The sequence below is a fragment of the Camelus dromedarius genome, unplaced genomic scaffold (genome assembly GCF_036321535.1).
Source record: "Camelus dromedarius isolate mCamDro1 unplaced genomic scaffold, mCamDro1.pat HAP1_SCAFFOLD_114, whole genome shotgun sequence".
Taxonomy (NCBI): domain Eukaryota; kingdom Metazoa; phylum Chordata; class Mammalia; order Artiodactyla; family Camelidae; genus Camelus; species Camelus dromedarius.
Window position 1 is genome coordinate 8,346,283 of NW_026989787.1, and position 15,114 is coordinate 8,361,396.

The 15,114-nt window shown below is 42.0% G+C and overlaps 1 long non-coding RNA gene across 4 annotated transcripts in view; it reads left to right on the forward strand.

The window, feature by feature from the left end:
• Positions 1–14,969, forward strand: part of LOC135320719 (uncharacterized) — a 37,048-nt gene extending 22,079 nt beyond the window's left edge. For 3 of the 4 annotated variants that reach the window (XR_010379981.1, XR_010379980.1, XR_010379982.1), the window contains 2 exons: positions 3,916–4,480; positions 9,180–9,267. This is a non-coding gene — a long non-coding RNA (uncharacterized LOC135320719). Of the gene's footprint in view, positions 1–3,915; positions 4,481–9,179; positions 9,268–14,430 lie in introns of those variants that run through there. The other variant, XR_010379983.1, reaches the window with a different exon arrangement.
• Positions 14,970–15,114: the final 145 nt, after the last annotated feature.

Consider the following 15,114-nt stretch of genomic DNA (forward strand, 5'->3'; position numbering starts at 1 on the left):
GTCTGATTGTTTGTTTTGCAAACACATTAGGCCATGCATCTCTCCTTTTGCTTCAGACAGACAGTCATGTAAGCTTTTTCCCTTAAGATAGTGCTTAAAAACACCTATGATTTCCTGCTATCCTCTCCCTTCTTTAGGATTTTGATGTCCTCCTTGCCTTCTTCTTCTTACTTCTTTGCAACTCAGGCTCTTCTTGCATTTGCAATAATGGTTTTGTTATTTCCATTTCATCATGCTACTTTCCTTCTCAGGGTAGGATTCTCAATTTTTGTTTTAGGATCAGTCTCAAACTGCTGAATTCTTTTCAGGTTTGCCAGTAGGTGAAATTCCCTAGCTCTGCTGTTTTTATAAACGGCGGTCATTTGGCATAGGGTACACTAGATTGCAGCTTTTTCTCATTCAGGATATGGTCTATGTCCTGGCACTCCTCCCCGTGCTGAAAATTTCTGCCAAGATATCAGCTGAAACCCCTCTGGAGGTTCTGTTGTGACTAAGTTGCTTTCCTCGAGGTGCATTTTACATCATTGGGATGATCATGAAATTTGTTTATTTGAATTCTGCAGCTGCTTGTTTGTCTATTGGTATTCCACCACTTTTGGACACTGTGTACTTACTGAATTCATATAGATGATACTTTCTTGGCTCTCAGCAAGTTTCATTCTGATTTTTCTACAAATTCCTTTTCAGAATTTATTATCTTATCTCTTGCTTTTCCATTTGGGAATCCTATGAGTCCTATTCTTACCTGCTTTTTCTTAACCCAGGATTCAACAGTGATGTTAGCGTTGGTTTGCACTTGCTTTTCTGTGTCTCTTCTGATGGAGGGATTACTGTTCCCCTGTCCTCACAGTCATTCACGTGTCCCACTGCATTATGTAGTCTGCTTAGGATTGACTTTAGCCCAGTTTTTATCTCATCCATTGTGTTTTCTGATATAATTGGATTCTTCTTTAGAGTTTCTCTTCCCCTTTCCTGGTTTTCTGCCTTCTGTGATTCTGAGGCACTGTGGTTCATCATTGTTTTCCTCACTTCAATTTTCAGAGCTTGCTCTGTTATCGTTTTGCCTTCTAGTTGTTTGAAAGCTTATTTTTTGGACCTTCAATCTCTTTGGGACTGAAAATGGTACTTCCTGTTTCTTTTACTATACTTCTTTTACTCTACAGGTCAGGTACTGTCATGTATCTAATATAGACTTATAGGGCTTGGATAAGTGCAAACTTTAGACTCTTTGGTGTACGCAATTCCATGGTATTTCTGTGAGGCAATTTTCCCTAGACTTTGATGCCATGAACGCTTCCTGTGTGTGTTGTCTGGTATGTCTCTAAATCCTGGTGTTGCCTTTGATGGGATGAACTCACCAAACTGTTTCAGTTAGTAGATCCTCATTTTTATTACACTAATCTCACAATTCTAAAGGGCACAGGGCACTTCCTCTAGTGGAAATGAAGCTTGTATAGTTTTTCAGCTCTGCATTCTTCTGTATGACATTTAGAAATGTCTCCAAATCAGCCAACATAGAGTGCGCTTGCACTTTCTACTGCCATGGGAATGTCCCAAAGTTACCAGTTCTTCCCAGAGCTTCTCTGTCTACAGAAACACCAGTGGAAGCATATGTATGGATGTCATACTTCAGGGCCTGCTGGGATGATCCCGCAGACCGACCTATGTGTCCTCGGTGCAGTAACCTGTCAGTGCCGTCCAAAATGTAGCATCTGCATTTGTGTGATAATGCTGTAAGAAATGCTTCTTCTCATTCTGTGGACTTTGACCACTCTTCCTAGTCCTCTCATTCTTGAGTTTTGGGTTCACGAAGGCAACCACAGAGCTGTTGCACATCTCTGCCTCAAACCATACAGTTATCACAATCCAGGTTATGAATGTAGCAGATCCTAAATCTTTTAATACTGATTTCATTACCAACGACCCCAGGAACCCTCAGTCCAGATGCATGATACCTCTGATTGAGCCCCACATGTGCTCTATTGGCAAAATGTCGAATTGGACCCTGGTCCTGCAGATGCAGTGGATGTGGCCATAGGACATATCGATAAACTGAAACTCACGCGCCAGTGCGTTTGCTGTCTCACTGAGGTCACAGTTCTCTTTGCTCTCTTGAAAGTACCCACCAATACCCACAACGAACTCTAGATCCCTGAGTTGTGCGAGAGCCATCATCCCTAGCCCTACCCCTCTTTTTCCGCTGCCTCTGCTAGCTCAGATTTGGCAGCTCGGATCTTGGTCTCAGATTCAATTTTGGGGATATTTTGAGCTGATTTCTTTGAGTTCTCTCAGCCAAGCATCTGCTGTGCACTCTTCTAACACTCAGCGGATTACCTTCAATCCCATGCCTGCTCCGGGCTTGAGAGTGTGCTTCCAAGGAAAACAGAGTTTCACCTTTGATGCTCCATTACCAGAGGTCGGATCCTGCACTGGTATCCATTCTCTACTTTGCCTTTTCCTGCCTTCGGTTTTTCTGAGGCCTCATCCTGTCTTTGGAAATAATAGACCACTCTTAATAAAGTGTCCTTGCGAAGGGCGTGTTGAGTGGGTGTTTACAATATTTTATGTATGGTAGCTAGTGAGAGCAGTTTGCACTTGTTCTCTTCCTACTGGGCATCGACAAATCAACACTTTTCACAAATAATTCACAGAAATTGGATATTAGTTTCGCTTCATTTTCTTTATGGACATTGTCGGAGGGTTTTTTCCAAAGACTGCAGCTTTGACATTAAGTTGATAAGGCAGATGCAGTTTTTAAGAATGCTAATAGTATCTATTTACGTGTTTTGGTATTTATATCAAAGTGAAGTTAGTTTTTGTATATTACCAAATCAACCTAGAAGCCAGACTTGACAATTTCTGTAAGATTTTGTCAGCTCTAAGAAAAAAACAGACAGTCTCAATGTAAAATAGCTGTCCAAAAGTTTGATGGGGACATGCCAACTCTTTTCTCTTGAAGCCTCCAACAACAAAAGGAACCATGAAATATCTATTGGAACAAAGATATAACCCCCAACCTTGGTTTCCTTTGTGCACCTGGTGCCCTTTACTCCCAATGAAACATACTAGGCAATGTTGGCATTTTAAGGTGTAACATTCCTCTCTAGGAATATACAAGAAAATCTAAACAGAATTTATATATTCAGGCTTGATTCCAAAAGCACCTAGAGGCATTTAACTATGAGAAACCTGCTGTAGCTATGCTAGGCTATTGAGAACCAGGTGCTTTTCTATCAGTGCTGAGAAGTCTTAATCATCCGATCATGTTGGGTAAAGCAATTTAACACAACCAAGTCTGCACCTCCAAGATATAGTGCACCCGGGGCTTAACGGAAGTGAATGACTGTTCACATAAACTGTGTCTTTAATGTGTTTGGCGACTTTTACACTTAAGTTCACTATCTAACTTCTAATATTTTCCTGTTCTGTCTTGAAAAACTGAGGCCTAATGCATATTCAAGTTCATTCAAATATACCCCTCACTTCCCACACTCCTTTCAGCCCAAAGAATACATAACCTAAGCATTTCCTGAATCTAGGGGAAGGTCATCATTTCTTGGTTTGAGCTAATTATTGAATTCCTATCTATTTTAGTCGAGAGTATTGGACCTTTAAGGAGTTCACTGTTGTTCACCGAGTGTGAATTAGGAAGAACTCTGATTCTAGTAGGGACTTGATCTGCTCCTACTGGATTCATTGCAGCTCAGGTTCTGATCCTTTGAAATGGATGCCTGAGTGGAGTGGAGGGAAGAGCATGTGATTGATAGCTAGGCACAAACCTGGGAATAGGCTTACCTGGGCTTGGTGCATTTCGGTCTGAATGATTTGTAAATGCCCCTTGGGATGTGTGGATTCTCACGACCTCTTTCAAGAACATGAGAGCTTTTATCATCTCTGCCATCTCTTCTCTTTTAGACGTCATGAATCTTGGACCCGTTCTTGGAGCAGAGAATCGAGTAACTTTCTCAAGGGCACTTTGATTCTCCGTATGTTTCTACCAGTATCAGCGAGGTTCAGTAGGTCTCATGAATGACTTTCGAGCCTGGTATTCTTTAGAGATGTCTCCATGCCGATATTCTCCACTGTAGCAGAACAACACTCATCAATGTGTTCGCACATCTCCTCAATCCATGCAGCCAGGTTTTCTGCCAGCTTCTCTTCGTGTCTCCCATTTAGTCGACATCAAAAGACTGGGCAAGTCTGAAAATAACTCGGAGCCTCACCAGTAAGCTGATGACAGGCAGATCTTACACTGTCTGCCCTTTCAGATTCTGGAAACTGACCCGTGAACTCAGGTCTTTGGGCAGCAGCAGTATCTCGAACTTAGGATCCCGAACAATAGACCTAAACCAATCCACACATAGGGAAGCAGACCCAACATCAAACTGATCCACCCACAGAATTCTGCCCAGTTACCTTGGATCCACCAGCCGCAACAAGCCTCGTGGTGCACAGCAACATTCCACCTGGAATCCAACCGGTAACTGCCATCCCCAGTGGTTGATGCATCAAGTCCGTGTTGGGGGTGATGCTGCATTAGACGAGAGTTTCCTAAGGGAAATGTGATTCTATCCACAAGGGTCCCATGGTCCTTTTCTCTTCCCTCTTTCCTCTTGTTCAGATCTGTATACACAATACAAATGGAATGAAGAGTGTCCATGATCAGTTTATTGATTCACACCTATTTAATATTTCTAACATTTCACGGTACACAGAGACCCACTCAAGGAAACTCATGTTTGTGTAATATCCATTCACCCAGATTACATATCCGTCTGTTGCTTTCTGCTGAAAAACCCACACTCTAAGACTATGGATCCATTTGTTTCATGGGGGCTGAAATTCCTATAAATGAAACCAATCCCAACGTGCACATTCCTGTCTGTCTCTTTTTCCCTTAGTACAATTTTGCAGACCTACTTGTCTTTGTTATAGTCTTATGCCATTTTTTCTATACGTAGGGTATAGTTAGGCATTCGTTCATCCTGTTGGTAGACTTGTCAGTCTATATCCCGTTCTATGACCCACTCTTATTCCAAACCGTCATTTGTGTTGGCTCACGATATGCACTTCTGGATCAGTATCTATGAATAGTAATGCACGCGTCTGTTTTCTGAATACAAGTGTGTTGAGTACATGCTAACAGCGATAATAGGTCGATGCGTGCTGAATGATCCTTGACATCACTTTGAGTATTTTGTCTTGAATAATCATGGTTGTTTGGTATATGTCAGCCAACTGTAACCTTTTGGTGTTTGTTTGTTTGTCTGATTGTTTGTTTTGCAAACACATTAGGCCATGCATCTCTCCTTTTGCTTCAGACTGACAGTCAAGTAAGCTGATTCACTTAAGATAGTGCTTAAAATCACCTATGATTTCCGGCTACCCCCTCCCATCTTTTAGGATTTTCATGTCCTCCTTGCCTTCTTCTTCTTACTTTTTTGCAACTCAGGCTCTTCTTGCATTTGCAATAATGGTTTTGTTAATTCCACTTCATCTTGTTACTTTTCTACTCAGGGTAGGATTCTCAATTTTTGTTTTAGGATCAGTCTAATACTGATGAATTCTTTTAAGTTTTGCCGGTCAGTTAAATTCCCTAGCGCTGCCGTTGTTATAAACGGCGGTCATTTGGCATAGGCTACCCTAGATTGCAGCTTTTTCTCATTCAGGATATGGTGTATGTCCTGGCAATCCTCCCCGTGCTGCAAAATTTCTGCCGATATATCAGCTGAAACCCCTCTGGAGGTTCTGTTGTGAGTTAGTTGCTTTCCTCGAGGTGCATTTTACATCACTGGGATGATCATGAAATTTGTTTATTTGAATTCTACAGCTTCTTGATGGTCTATTGGTATTCCACCTCTTTTGGACGCTGTGTAATTCCCGAATTTGTATAGACGATACTTTCTTGGCTTTCAGCAAGTTTCATTGTGATTATTCTACAAATTCCTTTTCAGAATTTTTTATTTTATCTCTTGCTTTTCCATTTGGGAATCCTATGAGTCCTATTCTTACCTGCTTTTTCTTAACCCAGGATTCAACAGTGATGTTAGCGTTGGTTTGCACTTGCTTTTCTGTGTCTTCTTCTGATGGAGGGATTTCTGTTCCCCTGTCCTCACAGTCATTCACGAGTCCCTCTGCATTATGTAGTCTGCTTAGGATTGACTTTAGCCCAGTTTTTATCTCATCCTTTGAGTTTTCTGATACTATTGGTTTCTTCTTTAGAGTTTCTCTTTCCCTTTCCTGGTATTCTGCCTTTTGTGATTCTGAAGCACTGTGGTTCATCAGTGTTTTCCTCACCTCCATTTTCAGAGCTTGCTCTGTTGTGGTTTTGCCGTCTAGTTGTTTTAAAGCTTATTTTTTGGGCCTTCAATCTCTTTGGAACTGAAATGTTTCTTCCTGTTTCTTTTACTATACTTGTTTTTCTCTATTGGTGAAGTACAATCAGGTATCTAATATAGACTTATAAGGATTCGTTAAGTGAAAGCTTTAGACTCTTTGGTGTACGCAATTCCATGATATTTCTGTGAGGACAATTTTCCCTAGACCTTGATGCCATGCCCTGTTCCTGTGTGTGTTGTCTGGTATGTATCTAAATCCTGGTGTTGCCTTTGATGGGATGAACTCACCATACTGTTTCAGTTAGTAGAACCTCATTTTTATTACACTAATCTCACAATTCTGAAAGGGCACAGGGCACTTCCTCTAGTGGAAATGAGGCTTCTATAGGTTTTCAGCTCTGCATTCTTCTGTATGTCATTTTGAAGTGTCTCCAAAACAGCCAAAATAGAGTGCGCTTGTACTTTCTACTGCCATGGGAATGTCCCAATGTTACCAGTTCTTCCCAGAGATTCTCTGTCTAGAGAAACACCAGTGGAAGCATATGTATGGATGCCATACTTCAGGGCCTGCTGGGATGATCCCGCAGACCGACCAATGTTTCCTCATTGCAGTACCATGTCAGTGCCGTCCAAAATGTAGCATCTGCATTTGGGTGATAATGCTGTAATATATGCTTCATCTTCTCAGGCTGTGGACTTTGACCACTCTTCCTAGTTCTCTCATTCTTGAGTAATGGGTTCACGAATGCAACAACAGAGGTGTTCCTCATTCTCTGCCTCAAACCAGACTGTAATCCCAATCCAGGTTATGAATGTAGCAGATCCTAAATCTTTTAACACTGATTTCAAATCCAACGACCCCAGGAACCCTCAGTCCAGATGCATGATACCTCTGATTGAGCCCCACACGAGCTCTATTGGCAAAATGTCAAATTGGACCCTGGTCCTGCAGATTCAGTGCATGTGGCCATAGGACATATCGATAAACTCAACCTCATGCGCCAGTGCGTTTGCTATCTCACTGAGATCACAGTTCTCTTTGCTCTCTTGAAAGTACCCACCAAAACCCACAACGCACTCTAGATCCCTGAGTTCTGCGAGAGCCATCACCCATAGCCATACCCCTCTTTTTCTGCTGCCTCTGCTAGCTCAGATTTGGCAGCTTGGATCTTGGTCTCAGATTCAATTGTGGGGATATTTTGAGCTGATTTCTTTGAGTTCTCTCAGGCAAGCATCTGCTCTGCACTCTTCTAACACTCAGTGCATCACCTTCAAACCCGTGCCTGCTGCCCGCTTGAGATTGTGCTTCCAAGGGAAACAGAGTTTCACATTTGATTCTCCATTACCAGAGGTCAGGTCCTGCACTGGTTTCCATTCTCTACTTTGCCTTTTCCTGCTTCCGGTTTTTCTGAGGCCTCATCCTGTCTTTGGAATTCACAGACCACTCTTAGTCAAGTGTCCTGTGCCAAATGCTGGGTGAGTTGGTTTTTACTATATTTTGTGTATGGTAGCTAGTGAAAGCAGTTTGCACTGGTTCTCTACCTACTGGGCAATGATAAATCAACACTATTCACAAATAATTCACAGAAATTGGATATTTGTTTCACTCCTTATTCTTTACAGCCATGGTCGGAAGGATTTTCTGAAGACTCCAGGTTTGACATTACGTTGAAAAGAGCAGTTGTATTCTTTAAGAAGGTTAATAGTATCAATTTACGTGTTTTGGGATTTATATGAAAGTGAAGTTAGATTTTGAATATTACCAAATCAACCTAGAAGCCAGAATTGACAATTTGTGTAAGATTTTGTCAGATCTAAGGAAAAACCGAGTCTCAATGTAAAATAGCAGTCCAAAAGTTTGAAGGGGACATGCCAACTCTTTTCTCTTAATGCCTCCTACAAAAAAGGAACAATGAAATACCTATTGGAAAAAAGATATAACCCCCAACCTGGGTTTCCCTTGTGCACCTGGTCCTCTTTATTCCCAATGACACATACTAGGCAATGTTGGCATTTCAAGGGGTAACATTCCCCTCTAGGAATATACAAGAAAATCTAAACAGAATATATACATTTTGGCTTGAATCCAAAAGCACCTAGAGTCATTAAACTATGAGAAACCTGCTGCAGTTATGCTAGTCTTTTGAGAACCAGGTGCTCTTCTATCAGTGCTGAGAAGGCTTAATCATCCGATCATGTTGGGGAAAGCAATTTAACACAACCAAGTCTGCACTTGCAAGATATACTGAACCCAGGGCTTGACGGAAGTGAATGACTGTCCACATAAACTGTGTCTTTAACGTGTTTGGCGAATTTTACAGTTCAGTTCACTATCTGACTTCTAATATTTTCCTGTACTGTCTTGAAAATCTGAGGGCTAATACATAAAGTTCATTCAAGGAAACCCCTCACATCCCACATTCTTTTCATCCCAAAGAATACATAACCCCAGCATTTCCTGAATCTAGGGGAAGGTCATCATTTCTTTGTGTGAGCTAATTATTCAAATCCTATCTATTTTAGTCGAGAGTATTGGACCTTTAAGGAGTTCACTGTTAACCGATTGTGAAGGAGGAGGAACTCTGATTCTAGTAGGGGCTTGCTCTCCTCCTACTGGATACATTGCAGCTCAGGTTCTGATCCTTTGTAATGGATGCCTGAGTGGAGTGGCGGGAAGAGCATGTGATTGATAGCTAGGCACAAACTTGGGAATAGGCTTACCAGGGCTTGGTGCATTTTGGTCTGAATGATTCGTAAATGCCCCTTGGGATGTGTGGATTCTCATGACCTCTTCCAATAACATGAGCGCTTTTATCATCTCTGCCATCTCTTCTCTTTTAGATGTCAGGAATCTTGGACCCGTTCTTGGAGCAGAGAATCGAGTATTTTTCTAAAGGGCACGTTGACCCTCCGTATGTAACTACCAGTATCAGCCAGGTTCAGTAGCTCTCATGACTGTCTTTCGAGCCTGGTATGCTCTAGAGATGTCTCCATGCCGATATTCTCCACTGTAGCAGAACAACTTTCATCAATGTGTTCGCACATCTCCTCAATCCATGCAGCCAGCTTTTCTGCCAGCTTCTCTTCGTGTCTCCCATAAAGTCGATGTCAACAGGACTGGGCATGTTTAAAAATACCTCGAAGCCTCAACAGTAAGCTGATGACAGGCAGATCTTCCACTGTCTGCCCGTTCAGATTCTGGAAACTGACCCGTGAACTCAGGTCTTTGGGCAGCAGCAGTATCTCGAACTTACTCAGCTTCCCGAACAAAAGACCTAAGCCAATTTCCACATAGGGCAGCAGACCAACCATCAAACTGATCCACCCACAGAATTCTGCCCAGTTACCTTGGATCCACCAGCCGCAACAAGCCTTGTGGTGCACAGCAACATTCCACCTGGAATCCAACTGGTAACTGCCATCCTCAGTGGTTGATGCATCAAGTCCGTGTTGAGGGTGATGCTGCATTAGACGAGAGTTTCCTAAGGGAAATGTGATTCTATCCACAAGGGTCCCATGGTCCTTTTCTCTTCCCTCTTTCCTTTTGTTCAGATCTGTATACACAGTACAAACAGAGGGAATAGTGTCCATGATCAGTTTATGGATTCACACCTAGTTAAACTTTCTAACAGTTCACAGTACACAGAGACACACTCAAGGAAACTCATGTTTGTGTAATATCCATTCACCCAGATTACATATCCATCTGTTGCTTTCTGCTGAAACACCCATAATCTCAGAACATGGATCCATTTGTTTCATGGGGGCTGAAATTCCTAGAAATGAAACCAATCCCAACGTGCACTTTCCTGTCTGTCTCTTTTACACTTAGTACAGTTATGCAGAGCTACTTTTCTTTGTTATAGGCTTATGCCATTTCTTCACTACGTAGCGTAGTATAAGGCATTCGTTCATCCTGTTGGAAGACTTGTGAGTCTATATCCAGTTCTATGAACCACTCTTATTCAAAACCGTCATTTTGTTTGGCTCACGATATGCACTTCTGTATCAGTATCTATGAATAGTAATGCACGCTTCTGTTTTCTGAATACAAGTGTGTTGAGTACATGCTAACAGCGATAATAGGTCGATGCGTGCTGAATGATCCTTTACATCGCTTTGAGTATTTTGTCTTGAATAATCATGGTTGTTTGGTAGAAGTCAGCGAACTGTAATGTTTTGGTGTTTGTTTGTCTGTTTTGCAAACACATTAGGCCATGCATCTCTCCTTTTGTTCAGACAGTCATGTAAGCTGATTCACAAAATATAGTGCTTAAAATCACCTATGATTTCCTGCTACCCTCTCACATCCTTAGGATTTTGATGTCCTCCTTGCCTTCTTCTTCTTGCTTCTTTGCAACTCAGGCTCTTATTTCATTTGCAATAATGTTTTTGTTATTTCAATTTCATCTTGCTACTTTTCTACTCAGGGTAGGATTCTCAATTTTTGTTTTAGGATCAGTCTCAAACTGCTGAATTTTTTCAGGTTTGCCGGTCAGTGAAATTCCCTTCCCTGCCGTTGTTATAAACGGCGGACATTTGGCATAGGCTACCCTAGATTGCAGCTTTTTCTCATTTAAGTTATGGTCTATGTCCTGGCACTCCTCCCTGTGCTGCAAAATTTCAGCCGAGATATCAGCTGAAACCCCTCTGGAGGTTCTGTTGTGAGTTAGTTGCTTTCCTCGAGGTGCATTTTACATCACTGGGATGATAATGAAATTTGTTTATTTGAATTCTACAGCTGCTTGTTGGTCTATTTGTATTCCACCTCTTTTGGACGCTGTGTACTTCCTGAATACGTATAGATGATATTTTCTTGGCTTTCAGCAAGTTTCATTCTGATTTTTCTACAAATTCCTTTTCAGAATTTATTATCTTATCTCTTGCTTTTCCATTTGGAAATCCTATGAGTCCTATTCTTACCTGCATTTTCTTAACCCAGGATTCAAAATGAAGTTAGCGTTGGTTTGCACTTGCTTTTCTGTGTCTTCTTCTGATGGAGGGATTTCTGTTCCCCTGTCCTCACAGACATTCACGAGTCCCTCTGCATTATTTAGTCTGCTTAGGATTGACTTTAGCCCAGTTTTTATCTCATCCATTGAGTTTTCTGATACTATTTGGTTCTTCTTTAGAGTTTCGCTTCCCCTTTTCTGGTATTCTGCCTTTTGTGATTCTGAGGCACTGTGGTTCATCAGTGTTTTCCTCACCTCCATTTTCAGAGCTTGCTCTGGTATCGTTCTGCCGTCTAGTTGTTTGAAAGCTTATTTTTTGGGCCTTCAATCTCTTTGGAACTGAAAATGGTACTTCCTGTTTCTTTTACTATACTTCTTTTACTCTACATTTCAGGTACTATCATGTATGTAATATACACTTATTGGGCTTGGTTAATTACAAATTTTAGACTCTTTGGTGTACGCAATTCCATGGTATTTCTGTGAGGACATTTATCCCTAGACTTGATGCAATGCCCTGTTCCTGTGTGTGTTGTCTGGTATATCTCTAAATCCTGGTGTTGCCTTTGTTTTGATGAACACACCATACTGTTTCAGTTAGTAGAAACTCATTTTTATTACACTAATCTCACAATTCTGAAAGGGCAGAGGGCACTTCCACTAGTGTAAATGAAGCTTCTATAGGTTTTCAGCTCTGCATTCTTCTGTATGACATTTTGAAATGTCTCCAAATCAGCCAACATAGAGTGCGCTTGTACTTTCTACTGCCATGGGCATGTCCCAATGTTACCGGTTCTTCCCAGAGCTTCTCTGTCTACAGGAACAACAGTGGAACTATATGTATGGATGTCATACTTCAGGGCCTGCTCGGATGATCCCGAAGCCCGACCTATGTGTCCTCGCTGCAGTACGCTGTCAGTGCCGTCCAAAATGTAGCATCTGCATTTGGGTGATAATGCTGTAAGAAATGCTTCATCTTCTCATGCTGTGGACTATGACCACTCTTCCTAGTTCTCTCATTCTTGATTTATGGGTTCACGAAGGCAACCACAAAGCAGTTCCGCATCGTCTGCCTCAAGATAGACTGTATTCCAAATCCACGTTATGAATGTAGCAGATCCTAAAACTTTTAATACTGATTTCAAACCCAACTGCCAAAGGAACCCTCAGTCCAGATGCATGATACCTCTGATTGAGCCCCACATGTGCTCTATTGGCGAAATGTCAAATTGGACCCTGGTCCTGCAGATGCAGTGGATGTGGCCATAGGACATATCGATAAACTCAATCTAACGCGCCAGTGCTTTTGATGTCTCCCTGAGGTCACATTTCACTTTGCTCTCTTGAAAGTACCCACCAAAACCCACAACGAACTCTAGATACCTGAGTTCTGCTAGGGCCATCATCCGTAGCCATATCCCACTTTTTCCGCTGCCTCTGCTAGCTCAGATTTGGCAGCTCGGATCTTGGTCTCAGATTCAATTTTGGGGATATTTTGAGCTGATTTCTTTGAGTTCTGTCAGCCAAGCATCTTCTGTGCACTCTGCTAATACTCAGCACATCACCTTCAATCCCATGCATGCTGCCCGCTTGAGAGTGTGCTTCCAAGGAAAACAGAGTTTCACCTTTGATGCTCCATTACCAGAGGTCAGATCCTGCACTGGTTTCCAGTCTCTACTTTTCCTTTTCCTTCTTCCAGTTTTTCTGAGGCCTCATCCTGTCTTTGGAAGTAACAGACCACTCTTAGAAAAGTGTCCTTGCCGAGGGCTGGGTGAGTGTGTGTTTACAATGTTTTGTGTATGGTAGCTTGTGAGAGCAGTTTGCACTTGTTCTCTTCCTACTGGGCATTGACAAATCAACACTTTTCACAAATAATTCACAGAAATTGGATATTTGTTTTGCTCCGTTTTTTTACAACCATGGTCGGGTGATTTTCCGAAGACTCCAGCATTGAATTTATGTTGACAAGGCATTTGCAGTCTTTAAGAAAGTTAACAGTATCGATTTACATGTTTTGGGAAATATATGAAAGTGAAGTTAGTTTTTGAAAATTACCAAGTCAACCTTGAAGCCAGACTTGACAAATTCTGTAAGATTTTGTCAGCTCTATGGAAAAAACAGACAGACTCAATGTAAAATAGCAGTCCAAAAATTTGAAGGGACATGCCAACCCTTTTCTCTTGAAGCCTCCAACAACAAAAGGAACAATGAAATAACTATTGGAACCATGAAATAACCCCCAACCTCGGTTTCCCTTGTGCACCTGGTGCCCTTTATTCCCAATGACACATACTAGGCAATGTTGGCATTTCAAGGGGTAACATTCCTCTCTAGGAATGTACAAGAAAATCTAAACAGAATATAAACATTTAGGCATGATTCCAAAAGCAACTAGAGGCATTTAGCTATGAGAAACCTGCTGCAGCTATGCTAGGCTATTGAGAACCAGGTGCTCTTCTATCAGTGCTGAGAAGGCTTAATCATCCGACATGTTGGGTAAAGCAATTCAACACAACTCTGTCTGCACCTCCAAGACATAGTGCACCCGGGGCTTCACGGAAGTGAATGACTGTCCACATAAAATGTGTCTTTAATGTGTCTGGCGACTTTTACAGTTCAGTGCACTATCTGACTTCTAATATTTTCCTGTACTGTCTTGAAAATCTGAGGCCTAATACATATTCAATTTCATTCAAGATTCCCCTCACTTTCCACAGTCCTTTCAGCCCAAAGAATATATAAGAACAGCATTTCCTGAATCTAGGGGTAGGTCATCATTTCTTTGTGTGAGCTAAGTATTCAATTCCTATCTATTTCAGTCGAGAGAATTTGATCTTTAAGGACTTCACTGTTGTTCACCGAGTGTGAAGGAGGAGGAACTCTGATTCTAGTAGGGGCTTGCTCTTCTCTTACTGCATTCATTGCAGCTCAGGTTCTGATCATTTGAAATGGATACCTGAGTGGAGTGGAGGGAAGAGCATGTGATTGATAGCTAGGCACAAACGTGGGAATAGGCTTACCTGGGCTTGGTTCATTTCGGTCTGAATGATTCGTATATGCAACTTGGGATGTGTGGATTCTCACGACCACTTCCAACACCATGAGCGCTTGTATCATCTCTGCCATCTCTTCTCTTTTAGACGTCAGGAATCTTGGACCCGTTCTTTGAGCTGAGAATCGTGTAACTTTCTCAAGGGCAGGTTGACTCTTCGTAAGTTTCTTCCAGTATCAGCGTGGTCCAGTAGGTCTCATGAATGTCTTTCTAGCCTGGTATGCTCTAGAGATGACTCCATGCCGATATTCTCCACTTTAGCAGAACAACTTTCATCAATGTGTTGGCACATCTCCTCAATACTTGCAGCCAGTTTTTCTGCCAGCTTATATTCGTGTCTCCCATAAAGTCGACGTCAACATCACTGGGCAAGTCTGAAAATACCTCGGAGCCTCACCAGTAAGCTGAAGACAGGCAGTTCCTCCACTGTCTGCCCTTTCAGATTCTGGAAACTGACCCTTGAACACAGGTCTTGGGGCAGCAGCAGTATCTCGAACTTACTCAGCTTCCCGAACAAAAGACCTAAGCCAATATCCACATAGGGCAGCAGACCCACCATCAAACTGATCCACCCACAGAATTCTACCCAGTTACCTTGGATCCACCAGCCACAACAAGCCTCGTGCTACAGAGCAACATTCCACCAGGAATCCAACTGGTAACTGCCATCCCCAGTGGTTGATGCATCAAGTCCATTTTGTGGGTGATGCTGCATTAGACGAGAGTTTCCTAAGGGAAATGTGATTCTATCCACAAGGGTCCAATGGTCCTT